This window comes from Narcine bancroftii, chromosome 2, assembly GCF_036971445.1.
Source record: "Narcine bancroftii isolate sNarBan1 chromosome 2, sNarBan1.hap1, whole genome shotgun sequence".
In the NCBI taxonomy this organism is placed as follows: Eukaryota; Metazoa; Chordata; class Chondrichthyes; order Torpediniformes; family Narcinidae; genus Narcine; species Narcine bancroftii.
The window spans coordinates 163,477,743-163,501,591 of NC_091470.1; the positions used below are offsets into that span (position 1 = coordinate 163,477,743).

Below are 23,849 nucleotides of genomic sequence, written 5' to 3' on the forward strand. Positions count from 1 at the left end.
TGAAACAAATTAATGATACAGGTAATCGATTCTGCTCATTGAATGACCTTGATTGGCTCAGAATATTGAACCTAAACTGTAAAATTGTGTTTGGCGTGGTTGATCCTATTTCATGTGTAGTTGCGTTATTGGAAACGTGTGCAGAATGGGTTTCCTATCAATTCAGATGAATAAGCTTTAACTTGTCCCTTGTATCTTGGAAGAACCAGGTGAGTCAAGAATTGGGTTCTTTAGAACAGAATGAAGTCTTACTAAAGATGAACAAGTGTGAACATGCCATGTCATTTATAGCAATGCCTAGCGGAACAGACTATTCAACCGTCAGATCATTACGAGGTGACATTGAACTAGTTAATGTACACCTTAGCAACCTCACAGGATCCACAAGCAGCACTGGCAGACATCAAAGTTTGCCCCAAAACATGGCAAGACTCATTTCATCCCTAGTTAATGTGAATAATAATATTTGACAATCAATACACATAAGGATCACTGAACTTCCCCATGATGGAAAATCAGGACCAAAGATCCTTCACACTTTAATGAACAAAGTAGCACCAGAAACAGAACATTGACCAAGATGATTTATAGAAGGACAGGGTATGAATCTGGTGATGTCTGTTCTCCCCGCTTCTACATGGGTTCTCTCCGGGTGTTCTAATATTTCCCCCCCCCCCCACCCCCCACCTTCCAAAAACATACTGGATTGATAAGTCAATCGAGTGTAATTGAGTAATATGGGTTTTGTGGCCAGTATTGACTTCTATTAATTTTCTTTTTGTTCTCTCTGTATTGCAGTCCGTTTGTTTACATTCATTAGTTGTTTTATTTGGTTACATGTTTACACTGTGTTCAGTTTAAATTTTGTTCTACCAATTAGCGGCAATTCTGCCGCGCCCACAGGAATCTCAGGGTTGTATGGGATGTCATGCATGTACTCTGGCAATAACTTATCTAAAATCTACTGAGTTGGAAATAAATTAAAATCAAATTAAATATTTTAAGTGGGCAAAAGGTGGATGCATTTGTGGAAATATGGGGTTCCCGTAATGGCCTTATTATCAATTTCAGAATCTACAAAACAAAAATGAAAGCAAGACATCCAAAGGAACTGACAAGCAAAAGAAGATGTGTAAACAGATGGCAAGCACAGAACAGGTGAACGTAAGGAAACTGAAAAATTGAACTTGGATCATTCTAAGACATGGTAAAATACTACTCTATATTTTTGTAATACCTTGGCTCCAGTTCCAGTTTTCATCTTTCAATGGAACTCTTAGTTCTAAAGAAAGATTAAAAAATTGATAATGGAGGAAAGAACAGCTTACGTTTTGTTTAAGAAGAATCTGGTAACTGAATCCTGGTTAGATCGCTGCAATAACACATGTACATTAAAACTTGCTACTGGGGCCGATCCTTTCATTTGGTCACTGACCAATGGCTGCATTAAGGGATCAAAGGTAGGCCACTCTTGTCATTCAACATGGCTGCATGATCAAATACTAAAGATTGAAACAAGATGCATTGTTCAGTTACTGTGTGGCTATTCAGACACAGCTTTGGATTTGGCTGAAAGTGACAAATAGGCAACAGTAGAGCACCTAGTAGAGTTAGTGCCCCTTCATTCCAGCGAAGAAGGTTCGACCATGACCTCTGACGTGTTGAGTCTGCCCATTCTTCCTGTGTCCACGCAGGTTTCCCCACCTACCAAAAATGCGCAAGTTTTTTAATTAATTGTTCAATATAAATTGTCTATGGAATGCAGGTGAATGATAAAATATAGAAGTTTTTGGGAAGAATACTAGAAGGGATGGGTAGGATGATGGTCCGTGCAAACTCAGGGTGTGCTGTACGATACTATGAATGCCAAAAACAACTTTAAGAGTCTGCAAGGAATCAAAGAATATCCATATGAAGACGAGACCATGTTATAATTGATAATGTATGTTGTCAACAGAATGCAATGAATAGTCATCCCAAGTGTATTGTAAAACCACATTTCAGAAGAATTTTACACTCAATAGTCTGGTGTCAAGAACACGAGCCAATTACCAGAATTATCTTCCCTTCCCTTCCATCCCCATAAGGTCACAGCCTCCTACGCTCCAGGGAAATTGTCCCAGCTGATCCATCCTTTCCTTGTAACTCAAGCCCTCCAGTTCTGGCAACATCTTCATCAAACTTTCCCGCTTAATGACATCATTCCTGGAGCTCGGCAAGAAGAAATGAGCACAGTCCTCCAAGTCCGAGTTCACTAATGACTTGTGCAGTTGTAACATGATTCCCCCCTCCCCCTCCACTGCTGTACTCATTGCCAGTCACCACCCTGTGTCGCCACTTACAGGGAGCTGTGCACCTGTATGTACTCCCCGCCCTTGCATTTTACAATAGTTACCACACTGAGTGCACAAACATCGCCTTGCATAACGTAGCATGACACATCCCCATGACAATCACTCACATCATTCGGGACAGAGGTCAGCTGCAAGCTGTGAGTGACACTTGGAACGGAGTGGGTTAAAGCCAAATTGCGATAAGCTTAAGGGTAAACAATCCATTTTGTCTGGGCCATGGGGCTGTTGACAATTAAAACCAGATGAACAAGGCCTGAAACTCTGCTTTGTGGAAGCAGCGTGCGACACTTTAATAAGTTACATGTCAGCATGACTGATGACCTGGACCACCGGCTGCTTGGAGCCTCGTCTGCAAGCCTTAGTGTCTATTTATTAAACCCAGCCTCCACATCCAAACTCCAATAAATTTCATGCCAGTAAAAGCCAGAGTTCTTGCTGATGTGTTGGCAGCGATCACTAGGCTTACCCTTCCAACACCTTCATAAATCTTGAGGCTTTCCAGATACGGCCGGGATAGTCACTGCTGTCTCCCTGCTGGGAGACAGCAGTCTGCAGCAGGTTTTGAACTGTGTGCAAGTGCTGTTACAGTGACACCATATTGACTGAGAGAGATGGATCTGATGCGGTCAGTCAAATATATCCAGAGCCTTTGAGGAAGCTTCAGTCCTCCTCATGCTGCTCAACGACCTTGGTGCGGAAACTCAGAACATATTCATTACTCTTTTCTGATGTCTTGTCAATGACTGATTACCTGGAGAGGCCAGATGGTGAAGAGTATATTCCATACCACGAGCAGCCATGCAGTGCAGTTGATAGGAAGAGGTTAGGATAGGATGAGTGAAGATTTGCCAGCTACCTCAGAGCCTCTCCCTCAGGTGATACAGCGTGCACTCATTCCCAGCAATCATAGAACTTTTTCTTGCCCATTTTTACAGCCTTATGATTAATCATTCAACTCTCCTGTTCTGACTTTTTAAAAAATTCTTGCTCAAGACACTGAGTCATCCCAGGGTTCGATTTTAGAGACATCCGATATCTGCCAGGATACAACCACTCATTTTCCCAGACAATAGGGCGCCACTCTTAGCCCAGAGCAGAGATTCTGTCATCAGAATAGTGAACAATGAGCATTGGACTTCACCTGCACAAAATTCAAATACACATGCCAGGCCTTCTGAACACTGGTGTTGTCCAACGTCGCCTGCTTTAGCCTAGATTCCTCCTCTTCCCTGCCAATAACTCCTTCCCCATCACTGGTTCGCACCTGTCCAAAGCTGTATGGTAGCCTGTCCCCCACCATCGGTCCATCAGCGCACCTCTCCTGAACATTTGTCCAATGACATCATCTCTCTGTCCCGTCCCCCCGCCCCCCGCGATATGCTGCCCATCTTCCTAATCATATAACACATTTTCCATCTCGCTTCCTCTTCAATAGATCCCCCCTCTAATGAGTGGCAGAGTATCAGTGGCTTCCTTTCAAAGGCGCTCCCTCCAGTGGCTAAATACGAGAATTTCGGACGACCTCAGCATGGAAGCTCAGTGGTTGGGTGCGGGTAGGGAGACGGCACGGTGAGAGAGAATGGCCCTTGGACTCAGTGAGATGAAGAGATTGATGGCCTGAGTCACATAAGTTAAATTTGGACCTTCCAGAGGATATTATTAGATAACAATCGCAGGTCAAAAATTTCTGTGACATTAATCAAATATTGGACTCTTTTCTGAACCTCCCTTAAAGCAATGAGTTACATGATGAATTGTTTCAGACAAGCCTCAATCTTACCTGTGCCCGAGAAGACTGAGGTAACTTGCCTAAAAGATGTACTCACCTCCACAGTGATGGAGTTTTTGAGGATGTTGATATTTAAGCATATCAGCTCCTGTCTGAGCAGTGACATAGATCCATTCCAATTTCCCTACTGCAACAACATGTTTACTGCAGATGCTATCTCATTGACTTTTCTCAAAGCCCTGGAAAAGCTGGACAGCCAAGATGCCTACATCAGGATGCTCTTTATCGACTAGAGTTTGACATTTAACACCATCATCCTCTCAAAACTGATCAGCAAACTCCAAGACCTGGGCCTCAACACCCCAAAGTGTAAATGGATCTTGGATTTCCTCACCTCAAGACCACAATCAGTGAGGTTTGGAAAAAACATCTCCATCACAATCTCCTTCAGTACCCGAGCACCACCGGGCTGCATTCTTAGCCCCCTGTTCTACTCACTTTAAACCTATGACTGTGTGGCTCGGTACGACAGCAACACCATCTACAAGTTTGGCGATGATACCGCGGGGGTGGTGGGTTGCATAAAAAGGGGTGATGCGTCAGCCTGCAGGAGGGAGATTGAAAACCTGGCTGAATGCTGTAACAACCTTGCACTCAATTTCACCCAGACCGAGGAGTTTATTGTGGACTTTAAGAGGGGAAAAGTAGAGGTGTGCAACCCAGTGATCATTGGGGGAAATCAGAGATGAAGAGGGTGAGCAAATTTAAATTCCTGGGAGTCATTATTTCAGAGGATCTTTCCTGGCCCTAACACACGAACGTCAGTGTTTCTACTTTCTCAGGTGCTTGTGGAGGTTTGGTAAAACATAGAAAACCTTGGCAAACCTCTACAGATGTGGTGGAAAGTGTGTTGACTGGCTACATCACGGCCTAGTATAGGGGCACCAAGCTGAAAATCCTGCAAAAGGTAATGGACACAGCCTGATACATCACAGGCAAAACCATCATGAAAATTTACAGGGAATGCTGCCTTCAGAGGATCCACACTACTAAGGACACGCTCTGTTCTCACTGCTGCCATCAGGAAAGAAGTACAGGTGCCAAAAGACTCGTACCACCAGGTTCAGGAACAGTTGCTACCCCTCCCCTGAACAACAAACTCAGAGACTCATTTAAAGACTCTTACCTTGCAAATTATATATCACTGACTATTTATTTTCTGCATTGCAGAGATTGTTTGCTCTTCCTTCTTGTTCCTCTTTTCGATACATATCTTTTCTAGAGTCCGTTTTTTTTTGCACTTCCGATAAATAAAAATTCTTCTGAGCCTGAACATAAAAGAACCTCGGGGTTGTATGTGATGTCATGGGAACTCTGACAATAAACTCTGACTTTGAACCTTGAAGAATCATAAAGGTTTTCTTTGCCAAATCAGCTTTTGCACTAGTTTCCAGGAGGATTCATCCCCGCTTGCCTGCTCACCCATAAAGTCACAACTGATAGGCAAGCGAGAAGCACTTACTCCGGTCTTGCTTACCTGACAGAGGGGGGGCCACGTGTAACAACTTCCTCAAGGACTGATCTGAACCAAATCGAACGGTGGCACTGCCGAAGGCAGACATTTTCCGTGCATTTGACTTCAAATGATGAGTGACACGGTTAGCTTTGTGGTTACAGCACCGTACCGCGTCCCAGGTTCGTATCCCGGCACTGTCTACAGGGGACTTGTATGATTTCCCCGTGTCTGCGTGGGTTCCCTCTGGGTTCCTTCCACCCTCTAAAAATAGATGGTAGGTTCATTGGTGCATTTGGGTGGCAGGGGGCCGTGGGCCAGAAGGACCTGTTACTGTGTGTACGTCAGAAAACAGTGAATGCTGGAGATACTCAAGTGTCAGGGCAGGTACTTAGAGTGAGAAACTCAATCAATATTTCAGTACAATGACCTTTCATCAAAACTGGAAATCAAGAGTTTCTATGAATTAATAAAGTGGATAGCTTGACGCCTTTACAGTGCCAGCAATCGGGATCGGCTTGGAGTTGTGTGCAAGGAGTCTGTATATTCCCCGCATGACTGTGTGGGTTTTCTCAGGGGGCTTTGGTTTCCTCCCACTATTCAAAATGTACCGGGGGGGGTAGATTAATGGGGTGTAAATTGGGTGGCATGGACTTGTGGGCCGAAATGGCCTGTTACCATGCTGTATGTCTAAATTTAAATTTATAAATGATGAGAAGATATGATTTATGAAAGATAATTGCCATATCCATAAGTACAATGTTCAGATACATTGAAATTCTTACTTGCTGCAGCCATTCAAATACAACAGTAGAAATTAAATTACTGTTAAGTGTCAAGGGACAGAAAAGAAGATAATAAATATAAAAGGATAGATAAATAAATACTCACAGTTGCAATAGGTGCAAAAGATGTTGTGTTTCAATAAAGCAGACAACATATCGCTCGTAACCCAGAGTATTTATGGTTAGTGTAGTGGAGCGGGGCGGGGGGGGAGGGGGTTGGGGTTAAGAGCCTGATAACTACAACCTGTTCTTAATCCAAATTGAATCTTCAAAGATGTGGAAAATTTGTAGGTGATGAGGGAGGGAGAGGTATAGATAGGGTATGTGGGTGAAGCAAGCTTGTGAAAGGGGCAGGAGGAAGGAGTGTTTGAAGGGAGGAGAGTGCAAAAAGAAGCAGAATAATCCAAGGGTCCAGTTTCCAGGCTCCATACCTGTGGTGCAGCAAGCAGACACAAAACACAGAAAAGACTCTACAACAGGCTTTAATCCACTTAAAGTTCTGTACACCAGTTTCAATCTCGAGGGTTCCACATGTGACTGGCCCGGTAGAGGCCAGCTCAAGGTCTATATCCGGTTGATTGACAGCCGTTCCAGGTGGAGTGAGCCTCCCAGGTGGTCTTCCTGCAGGTACAAAGGTCGCCACCTGCAGTAGGTTGGTGGTTATATCACCACAATACCTTGAAAAGATGAAGCAGTAACGGGTTCACAAAGGGCCCATTAGAATCATCTGAAGTAAAATGGTAACTGGAAGTACTCAGGCATCATCAATAGGAAAGCACCAAATAATATTTCAGATCAATGGCCTCCGAAGATAATTCTATTCTTCTTTCTGCAGATGCTACGCATCTTGCTGATCATTCCCAATGTTCCTAGCAACCGTGGGGCAGCACGGTTAGTGTAGCGGTTAGTGCAACGCGACTCGGGTTCGAATCCAGCGCTGTCTGTAAGGAGTCTGTGCTCCCTCCTCGCAATTTGCAGATTTTCGCTTTTTGGCCACTAACTTCATTTGTTGTCCCAAAACACTGGCCGAACCTTGGTGTTTAACTTCCCAGACTGAAGTTTGTAGGGCCCTTCCTCCAGATCTTTTGGGCTTTGTAATAAAAATGTAGAACTAGGGCATCGGAGAGAAACTTTTCTCTTTCCACTGATGAAATCAGTCAAAAAATTCCTGCTTTTATTTCAGATTTCCCGCATTCGCCCTGTATCCCCGCTGACTGAGCTGGGTTCCCATTACTGAGTGGAACTCTATGGATTTACTAATAACTCTACTAAATGAACGCTGGCTGATACTCCTGCTAAAGACAAGGTTCCACCTAGTCATTAGCACTCAATATCTCACTCTACCAAAGGTCACCAGGGCCCAAACCATGAGCACCTGGAAAAATTCCAAGCTACCTCAGCAGCAAAGCCTCCCGACGATTTACGCGTTTCCTTATGAAACGGAAGAAAGGCACAATGTTCATTGCTGTAGTGCTCAGCTTTGCAAATTCAAGAGGAATGAGTTCCTTGGGCAGAAACTCGGTAGAAAACCCTACTGCTCAATTTCAAGGTCACGTTTACTTTTTAATCATCATTAAGGCTCAGTGAAACTTGTTTTGTGTGCAGGTCCACAGTAGAAAGAGTAGCGTTACAACGGGAGAGCTGTCTGGCAGAGGTAGGGCAACTTTATATTACTGGTGTGAGGTTACTTCAGTAGTACCTACGGCGCTGTGCTCTTAGCCTCCTGCTCTACACACTGACGAATGTGCGGCTCAGTAGAACACCACCATCAAATCTACTGGCAGTACCGTGGTAGTGGGTTGTATAAAAGGGGAGGTGGGATGGGGATGAGTGAGCATGGAGGAGTGAGATCGAAAATGTGGCTGAATGGTGGACCAACAACAATCTCACACTCATTGTCTCCAAGGAGTTGATTGTTGACTTCAGGAAGGGAAAACCAGAGGTATAAGATCCAGTGATCATTGAGGGGTCAGAGGTGGTGAGCGAATGTAAGTGCTTGGGAGTTGTTTCATCTTGTATTAGTATGTGTGCTTTCTTAAAAAAACACATGGATGAAGGAAATGGTTCTTTACTTTAAAGTTGTTGTAAGAAGCCCATGGGGCTTTCAAGCCTCCATTACAAATCTTTCATACAGCAGTCTCTTCTTGTGTGTGAACTTCCTGCTGGCAGCCAAGTATAATCAAACAGGAACTATGATCCTTAAGACCTTGCTAGTAGCAAATGCAAACATGATCTCTTTCATTACAGGAGTAACTATCTCAGAGGATCTTTCCTGGATCTGGGGGTCTGGTATGGGGACACCACTACCCCTGAGCATAAAGCCCTGCAAAAGGTAGTGAATACAGCCCAGGACATCATAGGCAAAACCCTCCCCACCTTCGAGAACATCAACAGGGAACGGTCCCATCAGAGTGCAGCGGCAATCATCAAGGATCCACACCACCCAGCACCCGCTCTGTTCTCACTGCTCCCATCAGGAAAGAGGTCTAGGTGCCACAAGACTCACACCACCACTATCAGATTCCTCAATCAGGTCTCTTTTTTTTTGCATTTTATTGATTTTTTTAAATTCCTCTCTGTACTGCTCAGTCAATTTGTTTAAGATATTTATTTATATGTGTACATTGAGTACAACTTATATTGCACACAAAAGCTGCAGGAGTTGGATATAGGCTCCACACTGAATGTTGACTGATTATTTCTACCCATGGATGCTGTCTGACCTGTTGAGGTCCTCCTGCAATTCTTTGTTTGCTTGAGTTCTTTAGTATGATGGCTCTATCGAGTTTTTGGTGGAGTTGATGGAGGGAAGGGAGGCTCGTGTGATGGTCTAAGATGGGTTCACAATTTAAGAAGCATGATTTAAAATGCCAAGAGTGTCATGGGGCCTCTTTTGGGGCTAGAGATTCTCCTGGACAGGATGATGTTTTTTGTTCTCTCATCAATCCAGAAAATCATGTCTTTGTTCATGCTGTAGACAGACAACTATTGTTCTTGGACCAGTGTGCATTTGATGCACCAACCCACGGAGAAGCTCAATGATGCGTTTTAATATCCCACTGTGACCAATCTAAAATGAACAAAATGAGAGGTATAAGTTTACCCAAGACAAGTGCTAGTTGTCACCAATAATTGTCTCTCGGGCTCACAGGCCAGAGTACTCGTGGGACATGTTTCATTTGACCTAAAGTCGGTCAGGCTTGGATCCCAACCCAGCTTTGGGTGCTTGATTGAGATAAATCCTGTTCAGACCAGATCATTGTCTGAAGAGGGCGCGCCAAATTATTGAAGAACCCCCCCCCACCAACCTGAACACCGCGCCTTTCATCTTCTGCCAGGAAAGCGAGAAGTAGTGTCAGAGCTAGCATTTCCAGGCTGAGGTACAGCTTCTTCCCTCGAGCAGTGACACGGCCAAAGGAACTGCCAAAACTACCCATCCGAGACAATCATGTTCATGAAACAATCATTTATTTATTTGTATTTATGAATTTTTCTCCTGCATAGGCATTGTTTGTCTGTATGTGTGTTATGTCTAGTTGTGTGACTGTATGTTTTGCACTGAGGACCGGTGAACGCTGTTTCACCTGGTTGTTCTTGTGCAATCAGATGACAACAAACTTGTCTTGACTTGGCGAGTACTCACATTGTTTTCATCCAGGCCCCTTTCACCTGCGTAGATCATCAGGATCCTCTTCTCTTTTACCCATTCTCCCCCACCCCCTGCCCCCCACTTCAAATCCAATCCCACCTCCTGGGTTGAACCTTGCACAAACTCCTCCCTCATTTGATCAACCTTAAGACTAGGATCAGAAATAGGCCCATCTAGTCCACAATTCAATCATGAGCTGATCCATTCTCCCGCCCACCCCACATCCACAACCTGTCAGGTCCACATTCTGGATACCTGATCTCCTTGACTCTTGCTGAATCTTCCAGAAACAGGACTCTGAACAAAAGATACACTGACCACTAACTGATATGATTTTGGTGGCAACGATCAATTTCTCGGAGTCTTCAATATTTCTAATAGACCAACTGGAAAGCAAATATTTGTTGGCAGAAGGGCTCAGCAAGAAGATCATGCATCCAAATGAAGTTTGAATGAGGGGCTATTTGCTTCAGTACATCTAAGTGACAAGCAAGAGAAATCTTGAACATATTTGCATGCTATTATAAAATATGAAGAAGTTTGTTGATTGTAATTCCTCAGTTCGTAATATAGTCGGTATCCAAATTCAACAAGAGTTTCACAACAGTTAAACAGGAAAGCCTGCAGACACTGTGATGGTAAATAATAAACAGAAGTGCTGGAGAAATTCAACGGGTCATATAGTGTTCAGAAAGGTATATAACCAACATTTTAGGCTGGAGCCCTTTGTCGAGGTACGAGCAGACAAGTACCTGAATAATAAGGTGGGAGGGGGAGGAGGAAAGAAGGGCAGGGGAAGGAGCACGGACAAGAGGTGGATGTGGGCGGGAGAGCAGAAGCTGAGAAATGATGGGGAGAGACAGCTCTCTGAAAGGTGAGGGAAGTGGGTGGGGAAATGGCAGAAAGGAGACTGAAGGATGAGAGAGAGGGAAGAGGCCTAATGGAAACGGGAGAAGTCAACGTTAATGCCAGCTGGTTAGACAGTGCCCAGACGGAATTTTAGGTGTTGCTCCTCCAATTTGCAGGTGTCCTCAGTTTGGCCATGGACAGACCTGTCAGTATTGGCATGAGCAGTGACATTGAAATGGTTTGACAACATTCAGGTTTGGACTAATGATAAATATTGCAATTGCACTACAGACATACCAGGCATCAAGCATCTCCACCAGGAATGAGTGAACCACCTCCCCTTGTTATTCAATGCAGTGACTGCAGTTGAATTCCTCACCATTAACATCCCAGGAAGGTATGAAGAGCAATCATATGAATGCAGTGAATACAGGGACGTGTCAGAGGCTGGACATCTTGTAACTTTCTTCCTTTCCACTATATACGATGTCAGGATGTGATGGAATCTTCCCCGGTTAAGATTATCTTTATCCGAAGGAAATAGTCTTAAAACCATCCGGATTAAGGCAGTCCATTTACTTGACACCCATTCTCCCCCTTAACTATTCACACTCTCCCTCCCTCAAGGCTACTTTGGGTACTCTCTACAAAATGCATTCTGACAACCCACCTGGTGATCTGAAACCACATCTGCCAACTCTCCAATCTCTACCAGCAGAAAGGACAGGCACATTGTGGGCATGGGAACTTACATCTTACGTTCCCTGTCCACCATCCTGGTTCAAGATATATCAATATTCTTTTATCGTCGTTGGTTTAAAGTTCTTCCCCACTGCCTACAACACATGGACTGCAATAACTCCTCCAAGGCAGTTAGGACAGGCAATAAATGGTCTATTCGATAGCACCCATATGCCGTGAGTAGAATTTTAATGAGCCCAACTATATAATTTATCTTATATGATTCAGCCAAGCTGGTTGGAGATCAAGCTAATTCTGCCAAACCCATTCGGTTCCACATGCAGTTCTAATTCACCATTGCATCATCTCACACTTATGTGGCATTGACAAGAGTTCACCAGCTTTATCTGATTAATTAATTGAAGCAATACTGTTTCATTGATTTGGCCAGACCATAGTCATCTCTGGCATCTGTGGAACGCCAATATAAAAATGAATCATTGAATCTTATTGAAAACAATCCATGAAATCCATCTCAACTTAGGTCCAATCAAATGATCCTGACACTCTGTAAAGCATTAGTGAGAACACATGTGGATTATCGGCTCCACTTATCACTCCCGTAAGGAGTCAAGGATCAGAGAGAAAAAAAATGGATTTAAATTTCAGATCACTGAACTATGAAGAAAGCTCTAAAGAAACAAGTCAGATGCTCATGAGAAAATTTATTAATTGGGCTAAATCACATTTTAAATAACAGATTTCAGTGAGAATTTGCTCATCGACAGGACAGACGAACAGCACATTAAATTCTTTCCATGTTTACATTTGGAACAGACTGCCACCTAGTGAGCCGGGATGTTGGCTTTCTGGAGAAGTACAATGGGTGCTGGCCTGCTTCTTAATTCAGCCACATGTTCTTTCAGAGTGGCAGGGGAGAGGGGAAGGCCAGCACCAAATTTTAAACTCTCTCCATTCCTGAGAAAGAGCGCGGGCCTGCTACGTCATTCACCCGGTTTTATCTGCAACCATTTCAATATCCTACTCTGCCCTGAAGCAGGCATATAAATGGCACTAAAGTCAAACGCACTCTGGGAGAGGAACTCGGGGTCAGGGGTTGTTGAGCAGCATCAGTGGGAGAAAAGGAATGGTCAACATTTTGAGCTGAAACGTTTCATCAGGACTGAGGAGAGCTCTTCTTTGGCTTGGCTTCGCGGACGAAGATTTATGGAGGGGGTAAAAGTCCACGTCAGCTGCAGGCTCGTTTGTGGCTGACAAGTCCGATGCGGGACAGGCAGACACGGTTGCAGCGGCTGCAGGGGAAAATTGGTTGGTTGGGGTTGGGTGTTGGGTTTTTCCTCCTTTGCCTTTTGACAGTGAGGTGGGCCCTGCGGTCTTCTTCAAAGGAGGTTGCTGCCCGCCAAACTGTGAGGCGCCAAGATGCACGGTTTGAGGCGATATCAGCCCACTGGCGGTGGTCAATGTGGCAGGCACCAAGAGATTTCTTTAGGCAGTCCTTGTACCTTTTCTTTGGTGCACCTCTGTCACGGTGGCCAGTGGAGAGCTCGCCATATAACACGATCTTGGGAAGGTGATGGTGAGAGCTAATTATTGAGAAAATGGCGCCTTGAGTAAGGCCAATGACTGTCTTGACCCACCTAGGACTAAGGATAAGTGATTTAGGACTGAGATGAGGAGCAACTCAGAGTTGTGAACTTGTGGAACTCCCTACCACTGAAAATTGCTGAGGCTTCTTCATTAGATATACTGGTTCTGGACGCATTGGCTACAGGGCATGGAGAGAAAGCAGGAATAGGATAGTGAAGGCGTGTGACTAGTCACAATCGTATTGAATGGTAAAGCAGGCTCAAAGGGCTGAATGGCCTTCACCCTCTCCTGTGTTTTACATTCCTACCCCTCAACATTCTTGTGTAATGGAGACACAATCATGGGGATTATTCCATTTCCTGTGTGCTTTTACTATTTTGAAGTAAAACTTGAAATATAGCCAGGTATATTTGGAAATTAGCAATGCCTACTCCTTGTAACCACTGCTAAATAGTTGGTTTCTCAACCATTTGGTCTGAAAGGGTGCTTGAATTCAAGCTCCTGGATTCATTTTCCTTCAAAGGCAATTGTGATAGTCTGTTCAATAAATGTACAAAGCGGGGCTGAAATGCCCACTTTGCCCAACCACACACTTTTCCTTGATGGGAACATGACCCCAGAATTTGCTAGCAAACTAATGGCATGTCAATCAACCATGCTATTATTAATGTGTAAATTAGCCAGTGTTTCAGGGTGAGGATGAAGTGCCCTGTGAATTATAAATCACCTATAAATTGTTGGATGATTTACACTGCTCTCCCATTAGCCTCAGTAACAAGGGCAGCTCGCCGTCAACCTCCTTGTAAGTTTCAAGAAATTGCCGTGCCTGGGTAATAAATATGAATGATTTACGGTGACAGTTTCTGCCCCAGAAAATCCAAGGCCAGTATCTGGAACATTCGCCAGGAATATATTTTAAACAGGCTCCATGTTAGTATGAGCGTGACTACCTCAAGCCTATAACATTTGAGAGAAAAGGTACTTTAAAATAAAAAAGAAGATTCAAGTGTGCCTCTGGCATGTTTGATTACCCCGTGAATTCTTTCTTGGCCCATGACTTAACACTGGGTGAATTCATGGGCCTGTCATTCGAGTTTACTTGGAAAAGGCTCGGGGTGGGGGGGAGAAACCAAACAAGGTTGTATGTCCTTCTCAGTCTGCCTCATTGACCAAATTGCAACTTAAATGTGCAGCCGGAATATTTCCAGAGGTATCACACTCCAGTGTCTTCAAAGATAATCTTCTTAACTAACAAAGCTGAATCATTCCACTCTGAAGCTTGTGAGCAGTGTGTTGAAAGGCTGTACAGATTGTACTCAGATAAGTGCGCATTTTGACGGCATAGGCCAGAATTTTTGACAACCTGGTTCTTGTGAGATGATGGGACCAGACTGGGTTTGAATCCCGCGCTGTCTGTTTGTACGTTCTGTGCGAGTTTTCTCTGGGGGCTCTGGTTTCCTCCCACAATTTGAAAAAACATATCGGAGAGTGTAGGTTAATGGGGTGTAAATTGGGCGGCAAGGGCCAAATTGGCCTGTTTCTGTGCTATATGTCTAAATTTAGTTTTATTTTTAATTTACACTTCTTTTCTTCTTTGGCTTGGCTTCGTGGACAAAGATTTATACAGACTACTTTCATTGTCAGTGTCATATTTCATATAGACGTTTCATAGCAGTAAATTGTACACTGATTGTCTAATTTTCTAAGCAGCATTATCATGGGCCCTTATAATTACTCCCAGTCAGTTGCTTGAGGGGCTTCCCCACTAGTCTCATGCCTTCGATGACCAGTAGAAGAAGGATCCAGGATTTAAATTTAGATATACAGCATGGTAACAGGTCCTTTCAGTCCACAAGTCCATGCCGCCCAATTAACCTACAACATTTTGAAGGGTGGACGGAAACTGGAGACCCCAGGGGAAATCCACCTAGACATGGGGATAAACGCCTTACAGCCAGTGCGGGATTTGAATCCCAGTCTGGTCCCGATCGCTGGCGCTGTAAAGGCATTGTGCAAACCTTTTACGCTAACCATGCCGCGTCCTTCCCTGTAGAGCTCTTGCGTTGGCTGCGCCAAGTTTCAGTGCACATTTTTTTCCAAAAGTAAACTTTATTCACAATAATTCATTAATGAAGGAAAACCATTCAAAGTCATTCTACATCCTTAGTGTCATTTCCATCTGTACACTGCTACATTCATTCTCAATTCAACCCCATTGACACCACTGTGGCCCCTTGCAATTCCTTTCTGCTCTGTATGTATTGCCCCTCTTCGTTTGGCTTTGAGAAAGGGGCAGTGAGTCACCTTCAAGGACAATAACAAACCTTTTGCTTAATGTACTTTCACGGTGTGGTCAGGTCAAGAGTTCTAGGATTTAGACCCAGTGACAATAAAGGAACAGACATGCAGTTCTAACTCAGGATCAGAGACTGCAGCGGGACACCTTCCCCAATGCATTTCTCTTGTGCTTGTTGGTGGTAGACGTTACTTGTTCAGGAGATGGTTGCTGAAGGTAATTTCGGGGGCAATGTTGTCACCAAATAAAAATGGGTAAAGTAGGGATTTCAGAACATCGTCTAACCCCACTCACCTCCCTTTGAAATGGCTTCTTAAGTGAATATCTGCAGTGTACATTGTTGTTTGCAAACACCCAAGCAACAGCAGCAAATGGGCAATAATATGCATGAGGCATTGGATGTATTGCCAGGCAAGCAGATTGCATCGTCACATATTCTGGGATCTGCACTCAGAAAGCCCTTGTCTGATGAGCCCTGTCAATGATGTGATGGTTTGGGGTTTCAGGAGGGGATTCACTCAGCATTGGGTACTCAAGCTCTTACTTGTTCTTTATGAGGCTGTTGCGGCCGAGATTCCTGTAAAAGATATATATAGTTGGTGGGGAGTGTGGGAATCTTGTTGATAACATAGGTACGGCACAGTAACATGCTCTTTTGGCCCACGAGCCCGTGCCATCTAATTACACTCAATTGACCAACAATCTGCTGTAAATTTTTGAAAGATGGATGAAATCGGAGCACCAGGAGGAAACCCATGCAGCCATGGGGAGAACATATAAACTCCTTACTGACAGCGCGGGATTCGAACCCTGAACCCTATCGCTGCCGCTGCAACAAAAAAAGTTAGCATAGCGGTTAGTGCAACCTTGTTACTGCACCAGCAACGCAGGTTCAAATCTGGCACTGACTGTAAAGTTTGTGCGTTCTCCCGGTATCTGCGTGAGTACTCCGGTTTCCTCACATCCTTCCAAAAAAAACGTAATGGGTTGAAGGTTAATTGCGTATGCAATTGGATGGCTGGAAGGGCCTGCTCCTGTCTAAATTTTAAAATATCACTGTAACCTCCACTGATTATACAGAACCATCTTCACCAGCTTTCACTCCTACAGTTTATTTTTCAACTTTATCTTTTTCTATGTTTTCTTTACAAGCTCCCAGTCTTATTTTAATCTCTAATCTTTCCACCCACCCCACCCCATTTTTACCTGTCTTTACACCTCTCCATCCAATACATCTCCTCTGGTTCTTTGATATCCTTCCTACTTTAATTTCAGTCAAGGGTTGAGAACACGGACCTATGGATGCTGCCTGCCTCCAGCTTCGCCTCATTTTCAAGGGATACTTCTCCTGGCATTTTCTTCTCATTCCACATTCTTCACCCTTCAAGGTGACATCACCTTGGTGGCGATTGCGATTTAGCCCAAAACCGTAAACCCTTGTCAATGGGCGATCGGTGAGCTTGGATTTGCATCTCAGTCACTGATTTCACTCATATGTAAAGTGACAGTGGTAGAAATGCAAATATAATCACTGATAACATTCTGACAGTGAGTTATCTTTCACACACACACACCCCTCTTGTGTGCAGGCCTATCCAACGTTGCCTTCAGAAAGCAGTATCACAGTATCAGGAGACATCTTCCGGAGCTGAGGGAGGCGGGGATGCTAGCTTCGCCTGTCGCTGTGATGTCATCCATACATGCCGGCAAGTGAAAAATTAATGTAGACATTCCCTCCCACCCAAAAGAATTAAAAAAACTTTAGCCATCCCTAAAATGAACAGAGTAATTGTTGTGAGCCATAAGTATCTGAACATTACTGAGTGCTTTAAAATTCGCACTCCTGGTTTGCAGGGTGACGATGTCATCGTGACGTCATCAGCCCGCCGCTTTCAGCGGCATTGCCTTTATAGAGGAGGTGGAGAGTCGCTCCACCTCTGAGTGTGCCCTGCTGAATCCACCCTTGGAGCTTTTATGAAGGTGAATGAAGTGATGGAAAGATGGAGAATATCCACCTTTACATTTGCTTTTTCTCCACTCCACTAAAAGGGGCTTGTGAGAGGCACGTATGTGAATTTCCACACATTTTCTGCTCAGTACTTTAGAGTCAGTATTACTATAAGTAAATGCAAAATTTACACCCGTAAATCTCTTTTGCTTTCAAATAAATTACTTGTACAAATTGCAATTCATGCAACAATCATTCCCTTACCTTTATAAGATATATGACACGAAGGGGAGGTTGGCTTGTCAGTGTTGCCTTTCATGTCTTGTCGGAGGGATTATGTTACACAAGGTGGAAACACAGGGTTTGGTTTCAGAAGTTTGCCTTAACTTTGTGAGCTCTGATACTTCGAACTGAAAGGAAACAAAAAGAATGTTTGCCATCAGCGCCGATTGATTTATTTTGCCAGGAAACCAAGTAGATTAACAGCTTCTGCATGTAATCGTTGCCTGTTCACTGTGAAGTGTTGCGGTGGACCTAAATGGCTTTGCTGGTATGAACTTGAGACGTGGGCAACAAGCCTGTTACCGTGGTCAGCCCACTCACTGTCACTCTTCACCTCGGTTTGTGCTTGAGTAAGGAGAAACTTTAGCCCGCGAATCCAATATCCTCCAGGAGGCGGGGGAGAGGAAGGAAGAGATATCCCTGCATATCAATAAATTCCTACTTTACTTTAATGATTACACTTCAAAAGAGCTTTATTGGCTGTAAAGAGCTTTGGGACCTCCTTCGATCATGAAACTTGCTTTACAAATGCAAGTTCTGTCTTAACTTTTTCAGACATTCCATTCCATAAATAATTTATCCAGGATGAGGGCTCCGTGTTCATATAAGCTGGGTTATGTTATTATAAACCTTTGATTAATTACTGTGCATTTACACATATGACAATCTCTGTCAGCTCATGAAATCCCTGTATTTTTGCACCTCCAAATCTCTCTGCAAATGTCACATGATGTTTGTCAAACATCTCACAGCTGCTTATCGCCTCATTGCCCTTTTAGGCTTTCACACATGACTGAGGCATCACCACACTTGTGCAGGGGCCAAGTGCCAATTACTCTTATCAGGAAACTGATCAGCATTTCTTTGACTCCATCTGAACAAATGAATGTCAATGTTTGTGACTATCTGTAGCCGCTTTCAGGTGGCCAGAATACCTGACTGTAAAGCCGTCTATTCTATCCCAATGCGGGTGAAAGAGGAGAACCCGGCCAGGAGGAGAACTTACCTAACACTCCTCCTGTAGGTATAATCTCTGGCTCAGAAAATCCCCTGTTGCACCTGTAAGCAGCAGTGGGATTATGGCCACAGTCCACAGGAGCCGGCGTTCGCTCGCACGCGGCATGTTCAGGTGACAGAAAGGCATCTTCTCCACGGCCACCTGAACGTCCCAGCTGCACTTCCCCCAACTGCGTCTGCCAGCGCATTGTCTGCGTCCTAGCACCTGAAAGCGACTTGTTACGGCCTGCAGCCTCATCCTATCAGTCTGATCTGCGTGCTTCGGTAAGGTGGTGCAGCAAGGGGAATTGTAAGAACATAAGGAGCCAGAGGAAGGCCATCTGGCCCATCAAGCCTGCTCCGCCATTCAATCGATCAAGGGCATGACCTCAGCTCCGCCTTTTCCCCCGTAACCCTTAATATCTATCTAAAGCTCTTTTACACTTGCCAGTGATCCCAGGAATGAAACGCCAATTGGCCTTTAGAGTGGCGAGTGTGAAAGTAAAATCTGCTCAACGCCAGATTCAGATGATGTCATCTCACACCGGGGGATTGCCGGCCTTGACCCCTAGTACGATCCCTGGCATATGCAGATACCGGCGTTGAGATCAGGCAAGTGTGAAACGGGCAGCAACGTTGCAGGCACTTCCGATTAAAGGTAGAACGGACCAAACACCGGGGATAGACCCTTGCAAGCGTGAAAGCATTCAGTGTCTTGGTTAGGGTAGAAGGCCAAACCCCCCCCTCCCCATTCTTATCCCGGGACACTGAACGGCTGATTTAATGAGATGGAAATGTGAAAGGGGCTTTATTGTCTTAAAATATATTTATTGAGGCTGCCTCTATTGGTTCCTTGAGCAGAAAATTCCACAGGTTGTCAAGAATATGATTTTTAAATTTTTTTTTAATTTTTCACACTATAAACCATACTGACCAAAATACATACAGACATTTTGCTCTTGAATATATAGTATCATTTTCTCCCCTTTTCCCCCCTCCCTTCCCTCCCTCCCTCCCTCTCCCCCCTTCCCATTTATTCAACGTTCAATCTATAAGATACATTAAACCCGTTAAACAATGTCGTCACTTAATAAAATAAACAAGAAATTTTTATCTTTTACTTTTATATGCTGAGTCAGTTCATTTCGTTGTCTTCTCCTTCTGTCATTTTAGGTGGTGGAGGTCCGTGGTAGGATTTCTCTATTGTATTTCATGTATGGTTCCCATATTTGTTCGAATATTGTGATGTTATTTCTTAAATTATATGTTATTTTTTCTAATGGAATACATTGTTGTACCATTGTTGTATTCTCAAGTTGTCTTCTAATTTCCAGGTTGACATAATTGAAGGTGAATTTGGGGTATGATGTTAAAAAAAAAAGATGGTAATAACGTTCTGCCTGAAGTGATAGTGGGCGAGATATGTTCAAGAGGCAATTAGCCGAGAACTTAATTCATTTATTGCCACGTGTACCAAGATACAATGAGAAAGTTCACACTTTGAGCAGCCCAGTACAGCAATTAAAATATCAAGACAAGTTTACCACAGTCCTTGCCACAGCAGTAGAGCCTGATAAAATTAACTTTACAATGCAAAGGCTTGGGAACAACACATACCCATGGTTTGTATCTGTAAACCCTATGGCCTAAGCCCAGCATATAATTAGAACTGTGTCTGGAGTTCCACAGTTCCTAGCACCTGTTACTAGTAACCTCAGGAGGAGTATTTGTCTAAATTCAAGTCACACCACTGGATGTTGCTAAAGATTTCAACCAAGATCCATGCTGATTGTTTTCTAAATTGACTCAGGACTGTGCAAGGAAACAGCTAACTTATTAATATCGTCATCAATTCTGCCTTGCCCGCAGAGAAAAAAAAAAGGATCTTCGGGTTGTATGTGTGCAGAGCTCGTCGAAAGAATCAAAGACTTGTTGATCCAAACCAAGGCTTTTATTAGTAAAAGACAGGAGCTCTTCACAGGTGGCTGACCAGTCCGGAATGATCCGACCTGGCTAGGGACACAACCCTTTAAGGCCCAGACAATAGGCGTGGCTTCGCTCTCAGCCAATCGCTGTAAGCACAGTCTAGATACAGTAACTATATACACTATGTACATTGGTGATAGATCTGTACTATCACAACGTGGTATACTCTGATAATGCAGCACAATCAATGACCACCTGTAGGTAGTCAAAGGCTTTATTAATCAGAAAACACAGGCATGCCTCTACATGCTGCTGGCTCACGTCCAATGCAGGTGTAAGGGGGGAGCCTCGGGCTCTACTCAGTACCGTGTTCCACCACAGACAAGAAATCTGAAATCTGAAAGGAGATGCAGTTTTACTTATGCTGAACATTTTTTTGAGTTGTTCACTAAATGTGTAATTTCAAATCACGCATCCACTTCCTTTGGTTTTAAAATCCATCCCAAAGAGATGAAGGATGCATTTCAAAATGTGCAGATTCCAAAGCAAAGCCAATATTTTTTTTCTTTAAATTAGAACCTTGGTAAAGAACCCGGGCCAAACTTCAGGGAATTCACACATCAATAAGCTGTGCATTGGCATTCCAAATTTCTACTTGGCCCATGCTGAGAGGATTGAAGCCATTGTCAGGGCCTTGAAAGGACCCCGTGAAAGATCAGTTCAGGCTAATGATTAATTAGGCACAAATCAGTCATTTCAATTCACGAGAGGCAAAATAAATCTACTCACGGACGGAGGCTTGCGTATTGTGGTATGGGGGCACCATAGTGAGGAAAACGCTTCAAAATGAGGTGGGTTAAAAAAAAAAAAGGGCCTGATGTGAAGACGATGTTTCAGAAAAGCCATGGTTCTCAGGGCAGTATGGCCAGCATAGCAGTTAGTGCAACACCATTATGGCGGCAGAGACTTGGGTTCAAATCCCCCGCTCGGTGTAAGGAGTTTGTATGTCCTCCCCGTGTTTGCGTGGGTTTCCTCAGGGTGTCCCGGCTTCCTCCCGCCCTTGAAAGCGTACCAGGGTTGTAGGTCAATTAGGTGTGATTGAGTGGCATTGGCTCATGGTCCAGAAGGGCCTGCTACCGTGCTGTAATTAAAAAAACAAAATGTAAAAAGAAAGTCCTGAAGACCTTTACATGTGAGAAGATTTTAAGCCGCTGATTCAATGCTGGCAACAGAGCTACTTGAACCTTACCCTCTCAGCGGTTAAAAAGCAAACAGCACACTAATATGCACACTTATCTGGCAAGGGCAACCTCCCAATTTTGGTCAGCGCCTTCCTCTAATTATATTCAAGGTTTCACTGGAGTCATAATGAAGCCCTTCAACCCATCAATTCCATGTTGACCATACTAGCATCCACTTCTTTCTGTGGAGATAAATGAGCAGGAAGTTTAGTAACCCGAAGACCATGCAGGCAAAAAGATTGAGGGCAATTAAATCTTACTCCAATGTAGAACTAATCGAGTTGTCTATAATCCATCCCTCCTTTGAAATATTCCTGAAACGCATGACAAAAAGGTCATTGGAGTCATAGAGCCCTGAAACAGGCCCTTTGGCCCACTGAGTCTGCACCACCCATTAACCATCCATCTTCCACACATCTCTATATTAATCCCACATTTTATTCTTCCCACGTTTTCATCAGTTCCTCCCTTAGGTCGATGTTCACCAATATACCAGGGGCAGATAACAGTGGCCCAACTAACCTACCAACATGTAGGTCTTTCAAAAGTGGGAGAAAGCCAGAGCACCCAGCAGAAACCCACAAAGTCATCAGGAGAATGTGCAAACTCCACACAGGGACCATCTGGGGGGGTCAGGAATGAATCTGGATCTCTGATCTTATGAGGAAACAGCCATTAGCTGCAAGTTAAATATCTTGTGGCTTTCTTAGTTTTTTTTAAAATTCAATTTAGACATACAGCGCAGTAACAGGCCATTTTGGACCACAAGCCCATGCTGTCCAGTTAACACATAATTAACCTACACCCCCATTAAGTTTTCAACGGAGGGAAGAAATCGGAGGCCTCGTTGAAAGCCCACGCAGACACAGGGAGAATGTACAAACTCCTTAAAGACAGCACAGGATTCGAACCCCGGTCCCAATCGCTGGCGCTGTAAAGGCATTGCGTTAACCGCAACACCAACCAAGCTGCCCTATCCTGCCATTAAAAGTAATAATTTGAAAGCAGCATGACATTGAGTATCCATCTGACACAAAATAACACCGAGACATAATCCATTTGGAAATAGGTGTGGTTTAATGCTAGATTCAGGTAAAACCTTAATCTCCTGTGAATTAATGCTAACTGTAGAAATGACAACCCATTCATAACTGTCCAAGAATTAAAAGCCAAAATGGCAAAGATTCAGAGTAGCGTAAAACTAATGTAAAAGATACTGCCTTCTCAAGGTAATCTGAAGGTGTACTAAAACTCTTAGCTCCGGTGCCAACACAACATCCCAATTAATGAACAGGATTGTGTTGCGGTAAAGTGGAGACTACGTTGCCTCAATGTGCATTATACTTTTTTTGTATTCACAGTCCTACTTAACTCAAACCTGTGCCAATTTTTATGCACATCGGACAACAAACTTTTTCCAAAAAGTTTGCTTCTGGAAAAAAATTTGGGGATTACGATCGACAACTTCAAGATGAGCACAGAGATAATTTCAGATTGGCCGCATCATGTAGAAGTTGGGGAAACATTTAACGTTTATTGAATTTAGCGTGCTTAATCGCATAATAATGCTGACACGTTGTGATAGTTCAACTGACCTAAAATCAGTCGGCCAGTATTAATGGATTCCAGTTGCCCTTACACCGCTTTTCCTTGGTCACAATGTCCTGCGTGACATGTTCATGACAAAGAATACTGATTTTGATTCGGGTTAAACCTTTAGACATGCACCAAGATCCATAGGGAAGGGATGGCACGGCTGGGGTAGCAGTAAGCGCAACGCCTTTACAGCACCAGCAATTAGGACTGGGGTTTGAATCCCACACTGTCGGTAAGGAGTTTGTACAGGATTTCCCAGAGGGCTCTGGTTTCCTCCCACCGTTGAAAACCTAACGGGGGTCTAGGTTAATTAGATGTAAATTTGGCAGCATGGACTTATGGGCCAAAATGGCCTGTTACCGTGCTGTACTTCTAATTTTAAAATTTAAATTTAAA

The 23,849-nt window shown here is 43.8% G+C and overlaps 1 long non-coding RNA gene across 1 annotated transcript in view; it reads left to right on the plus strand.

The window, feature by feature from the left end:
- The first annotated feature begins 1,077 nt into the window (after nt 1-1,077).
- The window catches only part of LOC138752503 (uncharacterized), a 38,272-nt gene continuing 15,500 nt past the window's right edge, over nt 1,078-23,849 (plus strand). Inside the window, exon 1 of the long non-coding RNA XR_011350705.1 lies at nt 1,078-1,207. This is a non-coding gene — a long non-coding RNA (uncharacterized lncRNA). The remainder of the gene's footprint in view (nt 1,208-23,849) is intronic.